General features: G+C 46.7%; 1 pseudogene; it reads left to right on the top strand.

Annotated features, from left to right (window-relative positions):
• The first annotated feature begins 14,232 nt into the window (after positions 1 to 14,232).
• Positions 14,233 to 15,437, top strand: LOC147664998 (putative protein ZBED10P; annotated as a pseudogene).
• The last annotated feature ends 754 nt before the right edge of the window (positions 15,438 to 16,191 follow it).

Raw genomic sequence — 16,191 nt, 5'->3', positions numbered from 1 at the left:
AGTTTTATAATAAGTCAGAAATAGATTTTAGAGTCTTAAACTGAATCTTGTCTAGAGATAGCCGGTTTAATCAATTTTATTAGGATAAGAATCAAATGGAGGAATCAATTGTATGAGCACCCAGCATTATATGTCATATGTCGAGGGGAAGATCATTTTATAATCAAAGGAATAATATTTTAACTACAAATCTGCATGAGTGATTGTTGGGAAATATTTTAACTCAATTAACTGTTATGTATTTGTTTAAAGATTACGATCTAAATAAACATACTTTTTGACTTGACTTGACTTGAATGGTGTAGGAAAGCATTTGTAAAAAACATTTCACTGATTCAAATGCCTGCACAGGTTTTCTGTAACACACATCACAACTTCCATTGCCCAACACTTGTATGCCAATTTGTTCACAGTGTTGTACACAATGTACAAGACTGTGTAGAAACATGTAAAGAGGCATTAAGGTGACTTCTAAATGATGCAAAGCATACATCCCTGCCCTCTCATGGGGAAAGTGAAGCTGTTGTGGGGACCGGTGTAATAAAAAGATGTCCCAAAGTATCCTAAAACCATGCCCACGGCATTCAACCAATGCTGTGCAGAGCACAATGCCCACAGTGCATGCTGTGTAATTCTGTACTTGCCAAATAATCACATATGGATAAATATTTCTCAGATCACTCACAAACTCTTTTCCTAACCAAACTTTGTTGCTCTAAACATCAAACACATTTGTAGTGAAGAGTGATGGTAGCCTGTCCCTTGAAGATGGTGTAATTACATTTGTAGACTTTCAAATTGATTGTGCGGGGGATGCATCTGTCGTAATCCACTACCAATTCAACAGGATATGTCCACACTGCAAAAAACAATGGAAGCACAAACCATCAGCCATTGGCAATTTATTCTTACAAAATACAATCTTAACAAACTAAACTAATAATACTGACTAATCCTAAACTACACTAACCTAACTTGTACTAACATTAAACTACACTAAACTAACTAGCTTACCCAAGGTTCTACACATAACAACATATATTATACATCAACCCACCTCCCCCCTTTCAGCACATCCAGGGACAGCAAAAAGGACACCCTATCCTATATCAACTATATCAACTAACTAAACATACAATCTAAACAAATATATATTCTTTTGTATTTTTCTATGAACAATTCCAAAAACACATCAACCCCCCACCCTATAGAAATGGAAATATAATCAAAAGCACTAAAAATAGAATATCTTGAAAACTAACTACACCTAGCACTATACTAGCCCTACACTAAAACTGCATTTAACACTAACAAACTACTTATTCTATGAAAAGAATGGCAAATAGGTTAGGGGAAAGCTGGGACTGTACAGGGTGGCAAACAAAACATCCATTGCTTTTCAATAGGGGGGCCCAGGGCTCCCTTCATGTCCATGAGGTGGCCCTTCAATCAATCAATCAATCAATCATTACATTTGTAAAACGTGCTACATACCCATAAAAGTCTCAAGGCGCTGGGGGTGGGGGCTGCTACTGATCGAAAAGCCAGGTCTTGAGAAGTCTTCTGAAGGCCAGCAGGCACTTGGTCCGTCGTAGGTTGGTAGGGAGAGTGTTCCAGGTCTTGGCGGGGAAGTAGGAGAAAGATCTTCCGCCGGCGGTGGTTTTCCGGATGTGTGGGACTGTGGTGAGGGCGAGGTTGGCAGAGCAGAGGCTGCGGGTGGGGGTGTGGAAGCTGAGTCAGTCGTTGAGGTATGCTGGTCTGGCGTTATGTAGAGCCTTGTGTGCGTGGATGAGGAGTTTGAAGGTGATCCACTTGTCGACGGGGAGCCAATGCAGGCCTCTTAGGTGGGGTGTGATGGGATTTTGTCGGGGGACGTTGAGGATTAGTCGTGCTGAGGCGTTCTGGATGCGTTGCAGACGTCTCAGGAGCTTGGTTGTTATTCCTGCATAGAGGGCGTTCCCGTAGTCCAATCTGCTGGTGACAAGAGCATGGGTGACGGTTTTTCTCGTGTCGGAGGGGATCCATTTGAAGATCCTGCAGAGCATTCGGAGGGTGTTGAAGCATGACGCGGAGACTGCGTTGACTTGCTTGATCATGGAGAGGGCGGAGTTGAGGATGACTCCCTGGTTGCGTGCGTGGTCGGCGGGTTCTGGGGTTGTTCCTAGCACTGTAGGCCACCAGGAGTCATCCCAGGCTGATGGGGTGTGGCCAAGGATGAGGACCTCCATCTTGTCTGAGTTCAGCTTCAGCCTGCTGTCCTTTCCATTCGGCGATGGCCTTTATTCCTCTGTGGAGGTTGGCTTTGGCGGTGTGGGGGTTTTCGGTGAGGGATATGATCAGCTGGGTGTCGCCGGCGTAGGAGATGATGTTGAGGCTGTATTGTCGTGCGACATGGGCGAGTGGTGCCATGTAGATATTGTATAGCGTCAGGCTGAGGGGGGATCCCTATGGAACACCGCAGATGATCTTGGTGGCCTTGGAGTGGAAGGGTGGGAGGCGGGCGCTCTGGGTTCTGCGGGAGAGGAAGAACATGGTCTAGGCCAGGGCCTTCTCTTGGATACCGGTGTCCCAGAGGCGTGCTGTTAGGGTGCGGTTGCAGACCGTGTTGAAGGCTGCTGATAGGTCCAGAAGGATGAGGGCGGCTCTTTCACCTTTGTCCATATTGATCCATATGCCGTCAGTGGCGGCGATGAGGGCGGTCTTGGTGCTGTGGTTGTTGCGGAAGCTGGAATGGGATGGGTCCAGGATGTTGTTGTCTTCGAGGTAGCGGGTCAGCTATCTGTTGACGATCTTCTCCGTGACTTTCGCTGGGAAAGGGAGCAAGGAGATGGGCCTGAAGTTCTTGAGGCCTTGAGGTTCGACTTGGGTTTCTTCAGTAGGGCGTTGATCTCGGCGTGTTTCCAGCTCGCCGGGAAGGTTGCTGTCTCGAAGGAGATGTTGATTGTTTTCCGGAGATGGGGTGTGATGGCTGTGCAGGCTTTGTAGAAGACGTGGTGAGGGTATGGGTCGGATGGGGATCCGGAGTGAATGGAGTTCATGGTCTTGTTGGTGACTTCGTCGCTGACGTTGGACCAGGCGGTAATGCGACTAGTGCAGGTGGAGGTCGAAGGGGTGGTGGTCTCAACGGTGGAAGTGGGGGTGTCGGTGTTGAAGCTGTCTTGAATGTCAGTGATCTTGCAGTGAAATAAGGTGGCAAGTGAGTCGCATAGGTCTTGTGATGGTGGAATGTCGTTGGTGTTGGAACTGGGGTTTGAGAGTTCTTTTCACAATGTTGAAGAGCTCTTTGCTGTGGTGTGCGGTGTTGTCAAGGCGGTCCTTGAAGGCAATCCTCTTGGTGGTCCTGATGAGTTGGTGGTGTCTGCGGGTGGCGTTCTTGTGGGCTGTGTAGCTGTCTGGTGTTCGGTCACTGAGCCAGTTCTTCTCCATCTTGCGTAGTTTACGTTTACGACACTTTTTTTCCAATGTTTGTCCTACTCCTTCCATGACCGAGGAACACACAATCTTGGATCTACGTCCCAAAAGTACCTATATGGCCCCAGTGAGCCATAAAACTTTGGACCTTTTTGAAGCCTTGGTACAAAAAGACCTTGACAAAATACGCCAACTACCTACAAGACACAAACAAAACTTGAACAAACAAGAAAGAATTGCTTTAAAACAACTAGCTACCAATGACACCATCAGGATCAGCCCTGCCGATAAGGGCGGATCACTTGTAATCATGGACTCCCAATTCTACCTAGATAGTGTACAGAAACATCTTGAAGAGACTAATACCTATATGGAAATGCAATCTGACCCCACAAAGGAGTATGCTACCATCCTCCAGACAATCGTTGACAGAACTGTACTCAATGGAACCATCACTACCAAAGACCGTAGTTACCTCATCAAAAACCATCCCAGTGTTCCATACCTATACATGATTCCCAAAATTCACAAACACCCGACAAAACCACCATTCAGACCTATTGTCAGTACCATCAATTCAATTCATGAACCGATTGGGACCTATATCGACCGTCACTTACAACCATCTGTGAAACTCATGGCTAGTTTCCTACAAGACACAACAGATTTTCTAATCAAACTCAATCAAGTCATCATTGATCCCAACACACCTATCCTGCTATGTACGATTGATGTTAACTCACTCTACACCTCCATTCCGCACAACCTAGGAATACAGGCCGCAGAGGCGGCACTGCTTAAAACGGACAAACCAGCCAACCTACAAATTTTTCTGATGGAACTCATCGAATTTATTCTGATGCACAGTTATTTCAGATACAATGACAAATATTACAGCCAACTATCCGGAGTAGCCATGGGCAACTGTGCTGCTCCGGCATACGCTAACCTTTTCATGCAGGACTTTGAAAATGAACACATTCTTTCTACTCCACATTGGAAGAATCACCTCCAAACATACTATCGCTACATAGACGATATTTTTGTAATTTGGACAGGCACAGAAGAACAACTAACCTTCGCCATCACAAATTTGAATAATGTTGATGAAAGGATCCAATTCACCCACCAATATAACAGTTCCAACATTACCTTCCTGGATGTCAACATCACCCTGAAAGATCACAAACTTGAAACATCCATACACACCAAACCCACCGATCGCAACAACTATCTACACTATTCCAGTTTCCACCAACCCAGTCTCAAAACCCATCTACCATATTCACAACTCTTAAGAGCTAGAAGAATAGCGTCTACTGAAGACTCATTCATACAGGACAGCACCATCATCATAAAAAAATTTGCTAAACGAGGATACCCACAGAAGATCATTAATACTGCATACCAACGTGTCACTACAATTGCCCGATCAACATTATTGCAACCCAAGAGTATAACTAATCAGGATATACAACGCAATGTGTTCGTATCCAAATTCTCTACTAAGAGCCACTTGATCAAAAAAACTATTAAAACACACTGGCAAATGTTACAACTAGAACCGGATTTCAACAGTGTTTTCAATGAAAGGCCGATATTCGCATACCAACGTTCTAGTAATCTACGATCCCTGATCAAACCACGTAACATTGAACCTACCGTATACAAAGGAACCATTCCATGCCACAATTGCCAAAATTGCCATAACATTATCCCAGGAACCAATATCAGCCATTCAAGTTCGGGCAAACAAATCTCACTGAAAACCAATGCTACCTGTGACTCCACTAATGTGGTGTATCTTTTAAAATGTCCATGCGGACTATCATACGTTGGCAAAACGGAACGCAAGATAAAAACACGCCTAAATGAACACAGAAGCAATATCAGAAATGGCAACCTTAAATCATGCGTATCCGCACATTTCACTCAAGAAAAGCACACGAACAGTCAAATTCGTTTCTTAGTTCTGGAAATTGTATCCAAACCAGAGGGCACTGACCCCAAAAAACATTTACTACAAAGGGAACTATTCTGGATTTTCAAATTGAGAACGATTGCGCCACATGGCCTCAATGAACGTTTGGAGTATAGTAGCTTCCTTTGATACAACTAATGTACATTGATTATGTGCTGTTTGCTGGCTGATCATACTTTTGTGCATGCCTTTATCCTTCTAGGCTTAAATAATGTGTGTATTGATCCTATTCCTTTTCATGCACCAGATTTGGCTCATGTTTTTCCTCTTTTTCTCGCATGCAACCTTTATTTCCATTTTACATTCTTGTAACAGTCTCGTTTTCTCATTATTCCCGTGTACTTCATCTTTTCTTTCTATCATCTTTTTACCTCCCTTGCCATTCCGTTTAGACTTTTTTCTTTCATTTTTACATTTTTTCTCGTTACCTTGGCTACATTTTCTACCTTTGGACACTCTTCCATCGCTTTCAACTTTGTCCATTAACTTTCCCGTAAGGTTTGTTTACCGTAGTCCGTTTTTGGTGTTCACCTATTCGACTGCACTACGCAGTCCGTTTTCCATTGCCCTCACTATCTTAAACTCCATCGCGTCTGTCGAGACCTTTTACACCCGCGGGTTCTGGCGTCTTCCGCCGCCGTTTCACCTGGTTACACCGACGTCTGTATACCTTTACACATCTTTCCTCGGTAAGTGCACTCGGGCTCGGAGCTAATTGCTTGAAGGTGTAGGCTCAGTTTAATGGGGGTGTAGATGTCTGGTCACATCACAATGTTAATGCGGTGCACCAACGATAACGGGAATTCCACCGAAACACACCGGCTATCCTTTCCACACTTATAAATCCTTCGAACTGTGGATAATGGGCACTCTTTAATTTCCATGCACTAATGGACACCGTAAAAGACCCGACGACCTTTTACCACAATTTATTCTTTCGTATTTTCTTTGCACCTTCTGTTTACAGCATGCGTCCACGCTCAGTCACCTTCTTTCTTTTAACGTGTGAGCACAACACTATATCCGTTTAGATTTCTTTCCTTCTTTCACACTTGACAGTAGATACCCACCTCCGGCTCCTGACTTATACCTCTTTTCTCTACTTATTTTCAGTATGTACCCCCTGACGAAGAGCCCCTCGGCTCGAAATGCATCGGGGTGAGGATATATATATTGGATGTCACCAAATTGAACTTGACCTACTTTGGAAAAGTCATATGATTTGAAAACATGATTTTCAGTCCTTACGATTTGCTGAATATTTTGAACATTAACATGAAGATATCTACACAAATGTAAAAGTGAATAAAACTTTTTGCATTTCTACTTTGGACTACTCGGTGCTCATTATAGCATATAGGTGTGCTCAGGTCCACCACCTTGTGCCTACAAGGTTTCTCTTTCGCATCTTCTCCATCTTCCGACAGGTGCGCTTGGAGGTCCGGAGGTCTTCAGTGAACAATGCGGCTTTCTTGTTGGTGTGATTGGTTGCGGAGGTCTTGAGTGGGGCGAGGGTGTTGGTGCAGTCTCGGATCCACTGTTTGATGTTGGTGGTGGTGGTGTCTGGGTCGGTGGGGTTGGCTGGTAGTTTCAGGGCGAGGGTGGTGGTTAGTTGGAGCTTGGTGACCTTGCCCCAGCAGCGACGTGGCAGCTGTTGGGTGCAGTGGTGTGTGGGGGGTTTCCTGAAGGTGAAGTGGACGCATCTGTGGTCTGTCCAGTGGGGTTTGGTGGTGTGGTTGAAGGAGACATGGGGACTTGCGGAGAAGATAGGGTGCAGTGTATGTCCAGCGGCGTGGGTTGGTGTCGTCACGAGCAGTTTAAGTCCGAGGTTGGCGAGGTTGGCGATCAGGGCGGTGGAGTTGGCGTCATTGTTGTTCTCGAGGTGGAAGTTCATGTCCCCGAGGAGGATATAGTCCGTGGAGGCGAGGGCACGGGTGCTGATGAGGTCGGCGATAGTGTCGGTAAACTGTGGTCGGGGTCCGGGTGGTCTGCAGACGAGTGTTCCTCTGAGGGTGGTGTTGGGGTCGGTGTGGATCTGGAAGTGCATGTGCTCGGTGGTAGCAAGGGTGTAGTTGGTGTTGGTTGAGACTCTGAGGGTGTCCTTGTGGATGATGGCGATTCCCCCTTCCACTCCATTGGTGCGGTCCCTGTGGGAGATCTTGTAGCCGTCTGGGATGGCTATGGCGATGTCTGGTGCCGAGGTGACGTCCAGCCAGGTCACCATCAGGAACGCGACGTCAGGGGTGGGTGAGTCTAGGTGGACCCAGAGTTCGATGGCGTGCTTGTGAGCGGAGTGTGTGTTGTGGAGGATGCATCGGAGGTGGTTGGGTTCTCTGGTAGATGGTTTGGCAGGCCGGAAACTGTTGAAGCTGCAGTTCCGTCAGGTGAAGGGCCCTTGGGTGTGCCTAGGGGTGGCCCGGTAACAGGAGTGGTCTCGTCCGGGGTTGAGTTTGTGCAGGGTGCTGGAGTCGAAGTGCAGTGTGGTGTTGTGGCGGCTTCGGTGTCCAGGGGTTCTGGCACTGGGCGCGGTCCAGGCACAGACGGGCGCAGACGGGCTTCCCTTTAGCATGTTTGGCGCGCAATCGGCGTGCCCGCTGCGTGCGTCCGCTGCTCGTCCGGGCAGTGGTTGCCATTTAAGGCAGGGAGGGAGGGTGGAGCAGCTGGAAAGCGGGAGCCGGGCGGCAAGGGGGCGGGGCCTTATAAGGAGGTGGCGGGAAGCCGGGGATACAGAAGAAATAGGAAGTGAGGGGGTGGTGGGCTGGCGACTAAGGTGGGAGTAACACGAACACAACATACAATAATAACACAGAGGCAATCTACTAAAGGGAGCAAGCAGAAGCAGGCACAGTCAGAACACTTACAGAAGGCAGGAGGCAGGGGCAGCAGTCACAGTGGCTGCGAACTAGCGCTGGGGGCAGCGGCGAGGCCTCAGCAGGAGGAACTGGTAGGAGGGGCCATCTGGTCTGCAAGCAGGTCAGCAGTCACCCTTAATATCATCATTGTCCCGTTTAAGTCTGGCCACCCGAACATTCAAATTGAATATTAGCCTCCTCTCCCTCTTTGAGAGGACAGACCTCTCTTTGTGTCCTTCAGCTCTTAAAGATGTCCCCGGTTGTGCACTCCGTGAGGGGGCTAGACTTTGTGTTAAAGAGATGGGTGCAGCACATGGTGCAGCTCTTGATGGTCCTGGTACAGCAAACCTTTTATTGTGTGTCCCACAATGCATTCCTGATGGGCCAAGTATTGGCTGGGATTGAATCTAGTGTGTTTTGGAGGCAGGCAGGGTAGCATGTTGTTGCCACGTTGGTTTGTGCTGTCTGGTATGGACTCCCATCTGCAAGAAGCCCTCTCCTCACGGTACCTCTTTGCCATTGAATTGAAACCCTTTTCCACATCCCTAATGTGAAGGTAATGTTCCTTCCACTAGAGGAACAGCCCCTGCTCCTCCGGTGACATGTTATCTGGAAAAAAACAATACAAGCCATGTTTCCTGACTCCAAGAACATGATGACACGAGGCATAATTGCCACACCAAAAACTAATAAGCTGTATGTTCTATTAATCTCATCAATAACAACATGCAACAACATACATAACCTGACAAATCATAAACACATCATAGCTGGAATCAGAAAAAGATGTTCATAACATTAGGGTAATTCTTGTGCTTGGACAAAGCAGGCACAGTGTGCTGTGACAATCGTTGTATAATTGCTGTTTACAATTTGGCAGTGCAAATGAACAACGATTGAGGCCAACAGGGGGAGTACAGTATGTAAGAAGTATAACAGACCCAGTGCAGATCTTGCCATTACAACAAATACAGTAGCACAGTCTGCAATCATGTCAGATGACTAATCACAACAGTGCTATTCATGTAGTAAATTTGAGGAAATGGAAATTCATCGTATTAGCGACCCCTTGAAGGTGTCACCCCTGTTACACAACCAGATTAGATCATATACACATTTACTTGCCAATCTGTGGAACAATGCATATTATTTGACATTCATGCAAGGAAAGAGGGCAAATGTTGCATGAAGCATTGTGTAGCAGTATATTAACCTGCTCTGCACATTTCTGTGCAATGATTTAACGGGACAGCAAAGCTTCTGCATGTCAACCACACATTTGGCTGCACTGTTTTTCAAACAGTGGCAGTATGAACACATTTATGCTAGTGCTAAGAAATGCACCCTGACCCAACAGTGCTATGTTGTCTGACTTAAGCACATATTTGTCAATGTTATGCAAGAATCATCATCATGCACTCGATCCATCATTGAACTATTGTGTTTTCCCTGTGTGACACATTCTGATTTTTTTGTCAAATCTGTTTATTAGCATTGTATATGTTTCAAGATGCAGTACAAAAGAAACAAACGATTTATCAGGACATTCCGGTCGTGCCGGTTCAACATTCAAGCATCGCAATTCAGTGCAAAGTGAAACCATGAAGCCGCGCTGGCAATGTCTCATAACTGAAGTTGATGTGCTCAGGACTGACTAGTAAGCATGGGTGTAAAATCCGTTCCGCTCGCGGAATTTGCGGATTTTCGGCAAATTCACAATCCGCAAACTCTTGCGAATTTGCCGCAAATTCGCACGAAGCGGATTTTTTTGATTGGTGATACAATATTGCGGCGCGCGGCGTTCACTTATCGTCATTCAGCGTTTGCAGAGTTGTTTTTCTCCATGTTTTGCGTGTCCTGCGCCATTTTGGATCTTGCTGCGGGATTCCGCGGGAGTTTGTCGACAGCAATTACATCATCGCGGCTTGCCACCTTGCACAGCGAGAGTTTGTCAACGCGAGTACGCCGTGATCACGCATCGCGGGAGTTCGCAATTGCGAACACGTAGATGCGGCGGGCAGCAACAATCTCGCACTCGCGAAATTGCAAAATTTGCAATTCTGCACAAGAAATCCACCAGCAAGCAGCATAAACCTTCTGAAAATGATGATTTTTATCAGAATTACTCCTCAGGTTGACATTTGCCTGCACTTTCTTTTGCAAGGAGTCCATTTTGGGGGGGGGGTTGGGAGGAAGGTAGTGCCCCACAGTCTCCAACTTCCTCTTCCTGTCCAGCAGGCTCCTCCCAGTGCTTTGTTCATGTCCTGGTCACTTTGATTTGGATCTTGACCTGGAAGGATGACTTTTTGTGGATGCTGCTGGATATTTGGATTTCAGGCCTTTTTGACTTTCTTTGGATTAGAAATTTCACAAGTAAGTTTGTTTGGGGCATTACAGTTGCTGCAACTACAATTTTGGAATTTTCGATTTTTGGGCTGTTGTTGGGGCCTTTTGCCCAGGGGTACTCAGTGGTGCATGGACTGAGTCTTTCTGTGGGGTCTCTTTAATGTAAACATCATGGAGGGCATGGATGGCATTGGATTGTGGTAATTTTTGTGTGTTTTTCAATTTTTGGGCTGTTGTTGGGGCCTTTTGCCCAAGGGTACTCTGTGGTGCATGGGCCTAGTCTTTCTGTGGGGTGTATTGAATTTGAACATGATTGAGGGCATGGATGGCATTGGATTGTGGTGATTTTTGTGTGTTTTTTTTATTTTTGGGCTGTTGTTGGGGCCTTTTGCCCAGGGGTACTCCGTGGTGCATGGGCCTAGTCTTTCTGTGGGGTGTCTTGAATTTGAACATGTGTTTTATCGATTTTTTGGGGTTTTGATGGGGCCTGTCCATGTGGGTGGGGCCATTTTGAGGACTGGTACAGGCAGGGCCTGGCCACGTGGTGGGGGTCTAGGGGCCATTTTGAATCCCGGCAGTGTGCTTTGTTGTGCCATAGGCCTGCACCCAGTCAGCCATGCTTTCATCCATTATGCCCAGGGGTACTCTGTCAGTGGTGCATTTTATTGGTCTTTCCATTTTGGGGGGTGGGTATAATAAAAATGCTTACTTGCAAACTATTAATTGAAGCGCTACATATGCAACATTTATTTAACTGATGTTCCTCTGGCTTTGTTTTCTTTCAGGTGCAGAAAGACGAATCATCAGCCTCATCGTTCTCCATCAGTGCCAGGAACAAGTCCTGCTGCGGTGTGTGCAGCACAACGTCACGTGTGGCCACAGACAACTCTGCAACTTGTGCAACTGCGGCCTGCTGTTCTGACATCTGAAGAAGATGGCCCCAAAAAAAGTTGCCCGTAGCTCCTCTAGCAAGAAAGTTGCCAGTAAGGAGCAGAAGAAGCAAGTGGCGCCACATACCAAGGAGACTGGTGTGCCAAGCGCCGCATTTTTTGGGGAAAAAAAGTACGCCTTCAGCAGCAGCGGGGTCTGCTGGGGACCAAGCTGGGAGCAGCACCCCTGCTCCATTGGGCTCAGTGACACCACCACCATGCCAACTTAAGTCCAAGCCCTTGAGTGCTGCAGAGGCAGCCAGTCTAGTTGTTCAATCACCATCGACCAGTGATGTTGGCTCATCGCAAGAAAATAGCAGCATCCCTCAATCAACACAGGTTGTTGTAACTCATCTGACGAGTGTTCAACCACCACAGCCGCAACAACAACCACATGTGCAAGTACAAGCCCAAGTACATGTGGAAGGAGAGCAAGCGCAAGGAGATGCGCAGGCAGAGGTGCATGGAGCGGCACAAGTGCCCACAATAGTTGTTCCTCCCGAAGTAGGGGCACATCAGGAAATCGACATTGAAGCCGAGGTATCATTTGAGGAAGCCAGTCCTCCTGATCATTCATTGTCTTCCAGATCCCTAGCAAGTAACAGATCAAGGATGGTGTCTACATCTTCTTCAAAGCCCCCTTCCTTCTGATGATATGGATGAAAATTGGGAACCACCACAGCCGTCTCAGAGTTAGGCACACCATGATCTGACAAACGTAGCTAAGCGTAAAAGGAAGGTCCCCGAAAGTCTCGTACTTATGGAGTGTGATGATGACGCTGAACAAGAAGTGGCGTATACTCCTGCTGATGAAGAGTCTCACGACGATGACGCAGTCATCATACACATCACTCCAGCCTCAGCGGGCATGCAGCAAACAGACATTTTTACCCTAGCCCGAAATGCTGCTGAGCATGATGTTGTCGACGTGGCAATGGGACCACCACCAATGCAGTTAACTAGTACACCACCACCTACCGCTTCCATATTATCTCGCCAGAAGGGACCTCCATCCACCTCAACCTCCATTTCCTCAATTAGTGGTGCTGCAAGTGCACAACGTAGTAAAGTTCGGCAACACACATCCTCCACTTCATCTGGCATTAGCATTCCCAGTATCGCCTCCTCCGCCCCTCAGACATTTGAAGTCCGCAGTTTGGGACTTCTTTAGTGCTAGCCCAACAAAGGAAAACAGCCATTTGTACCATTTGTAAGCTTCGAGTTAGTCGTGGTAAGCTTGATACCAACTATGGTACCGGAGGCCAGAGAGGTCATCTTGAGAGACAGCACACTGTCACATGGCATGCGCACCTAAAGGAGATCAAGGAAGCCCAAATTGCAAGTCAACAAACTGTATACGTTGATGTTTCATCTGATGATGACGAGGAGGAAGAAGCGTCAAACATTTCTTCTCTTACACCCAGTACCCCTGTCAGCAGCATACCCCCTGCAAGTTATATGAGCCACACTAAGAGTGTGGGAGAGAGTGAGACACCAATGTGAAAAAGTTCATCATCACCGAGCGTAACTGGGTTGAAGAAGTAAAATGGTCCAGCCCACCATTAGAAGCATGTTGTTTTCAGATGCGCCATTTGAACGCAACCACCCAATGACCCGTCTGTATAACACTAAGCTGGCTAAAAATGCTAGCGCTGGACCTTCTTCCTTTTTCTTTTGTGGAAGGGGTTGGTTTTCTTGAATTAGTGGCAATGCTCTGCCCTAAATGGTAGGTTCCTAGCCGGTTCTATTTTGCCAGAGTTGCGGTTCCAGCACTACATGAAGATGTGCTGGAGGGGATTGGGGCAGCTTTGCATAAGAGTGCTGTTCACACTATACATCTGACAACAGACATGTGGACCAGTTGCCAAGCCGTTGATTTAAGCATGGGCAGAAAATCCGTTTCGCTCGCGGATTTTGCGGATTTTCGGTAAATTCGCAATTCGCTTGCTCGCACTGTTCGCGTGAGTTCGCGGCTTCCCAGTACAACTTCGCGCCCCGCGAATAAGCGCAAAATTGCAGAAATACGATCTTAGCAAAACTGAAACTACTTACCAGGTTCAAAAGTTCAGACTCATCATTAGTAGCCATTTCCTGTAGTGCTTCCTGAGGGGCCCCTCCAGAGTTCAGTTGCCAGTTGCAACTATTATGTGACCCTGCTCTGAACCTCAGAATAGTTACACATATGCCACAAAGGTCCTGAATTAAAGCTAAGGGAGACAAGCAGGAGCCAGGCTGGAAGTTCAAATCCATTAATCAGCCCCTAATTCATTATTGTCAGTTGGGGCAGGGCAGGTGTTGTAACTAATTTTGCAACAATGAAAGCACTTAGCAAGTGCAAAATATCACTAATCAGGAAGCACTAAGGAAGCAGGTGCCAGCTAAAAAAATATTCTGTGACACATTAATCAGCCCCAAATTAATTCAGGTCACTTGAGGCAGGGAAGGTGTGCTTGCTTTGCCACAAAGAAAACGCATGGTTGGTTATGTTTCCACGGATAATGGCGCCAATGTAGTTAAGGCCATGAGTAAGGGTAACTATTTCAGAGTGCCGTGTTTGGCGCACTGTATAAACCTGGTTGGTAAAAAATGCTTGAGTGAAGAAAGTCCAGTGTGCGAGTTACTGACCACCTGCCGAAGAATGTGCACACATTTCAACCATTCTTTTAAGGCCCGGAAGCAGCTGAGGTGCCTCCAACATGAACGTAAACTGCCAGTGAAAGCACTCATCCAGGAGGTGGTAACACGTTGGAACTCAACCTTCTACATGCTTGAGCGTCTGTTTGAGCAGTGTGCGGTAGTCGATCAGTATTTCTTTACACAGGGTGCAGCTATGAAGGACCTGAGGATATACGTGGAGCAATGGAAGCTAGTTAAAAGCCTGACAGACATGCTTCGTCCTTTTGAGGTCTTCACGCGTGCAGTCAGCAGGGAGGACTGTAATTTGGGAAAAGCTATCCCATTGTTGCGCATGCTAGAGCACCAACTGAAGGCGGTGTCTTCTACGTTTCAAAATGATGAAGAAAAGGAACAAGCATTTGAGTTGGCGGAGAAGTTATTACAGCGCCTACTTTGCGATGAACGTCTTCAAAAGATCCACACAGAACAGCATTACATTTGTGCTACTATTCTGGATCCACGGTACAAAAAGGCACTGGCAGGCAGAGTATTCTTTTCTCTTGATGACGCAGAAGTTACAAAGTACAAACATCGGCTAGCTGTGGCAGCCAGGAGGTTTGAAAAAGAACTGCAGGAAATTCAAGGAAAAGGCAGTACATCAGCATCAGCAGGCCATCCGGAGTAAAAATAATCCACATCTGCATCTGTGGCAGTGGCAGAAGTGAGCGAGTTTCCCTCTCAGCCGTTTAAGACACCAGCAACCGGATCATCTGCACCAGACACAACAGTAACATTGTGTGAAGAAGAGGATTGGCTAACTCAGCTTGGGTTTGCTTCCTAAAAGGTCCCAGCAAAAAGTAAGCAAAGTGGAGGAACCCTGGAGAACCTTGAGTCGATGGTGCAGGACTATCTGAATGACTCAACAAAGGTCTATGTTCATGATGACCCATTGGCGTATTGGCATGGGAAAAGAGAATTGTGGCCAGAGATCACCAACCTGGCTATAAATTACTTGTCTTGCCCACTCGCAAGCGTGTCTTCTGAACGTGTTTTCAGTGCTGCTGGTGGCATTGTAACTTGCAAAAGGACCCGCCTCTCGCCCAAAAATGGGGAGAGGTTAACAATGATCAAGATGAATCAGCACCTCATACCACCAGATTACAAAATACGAGAATACACGCAGGAAGAAGACGAGGAGGACACCAACTTAGATGAGGGAAGCTCTTCTCTGTTAGGTGACCTACTCCACCTGAATCCGCAGAGTATGAGGACGAGCTCTTCTTCCCTGACACCGAGCCCTGAAAATGAGTCAATGAATCAATACCTTTCTTTTTCGTCCTTATTCACTTTTATTCCTGTGTGTCTGTCTTTCTTTGTTTTGCAAAATCTATATAAAAAAACTTTAATCACCTAATCACAAAAACAAGCCCATTAGCAGAACTGTCTTCACTTATTTGCTTATTGATTTGAAGGTGCCGCAGTCTGCATTCCTCAGGTTCACAAGTTCATAAGAACATGCTCCTCTATCCTCCTCCTCCAGACTCCTATTTCCCTCAAAGCAGATGGCTGGATTACGCCCAATCAAGAAAGACTCTGCACTTGTGGGGGTGTTCTACTTCTTTGCGGGTGAGTTGACGGGTCTGGGGCCATTGTTGGGAAGGTCTAATACCGGATAAAAGTGGTTGGAGAAAATCGGAGCAGAAAACGATTTTGCGCTTTTGATCACTTGCCTGTCTTTGGGGTGCTGTTTGGCGGGCTTTTAGGTTGTTGTGGGTGGGTTTTGGGGTCTGGGAGCACTGCTGACACAGACTAATGTGGATTGCATTTGTTTTTCAGGAAATCCATGGTGGATAAGGGGAGTTAGGGCCTAGCTGCACAGCGTATTTGGACGGAATTCCAGGTAGTAGGCCCATTTTTGCTTTTTGCCAGTTTGGGAGTATTCTGCTTTTTTGCGGGTGGCTGCAGGGGTCTGGGGTCATTGCTGGGAATGTCTAATACCGGATCAAAGTGGTTTGGACAAAATCGGAGGTGAAAATCTATTTGCATTTTTGCTGAC

This window comes from Lissotriton vulgaris, unplaced genomic scaffold (genome assembly GCF_964263255.1).
Source record: "Lissotriton vulgaris unplaced genomic scaffold, aLisVul1.2 SCAFFOLD_8339, whole genome shotgun sequence".
Lineage (NCBI taxonomy): Eukaryota > Metazoa > Chordata > Amphibia > Caudata > Salamandridae > Lissotriton > Lissotriton vulgaris.
The sequence above is the reverse complement of the archived record's forward strand: the minus strand, read 5'-3'. Positions and strand labels throughout refer to the sequence as shown.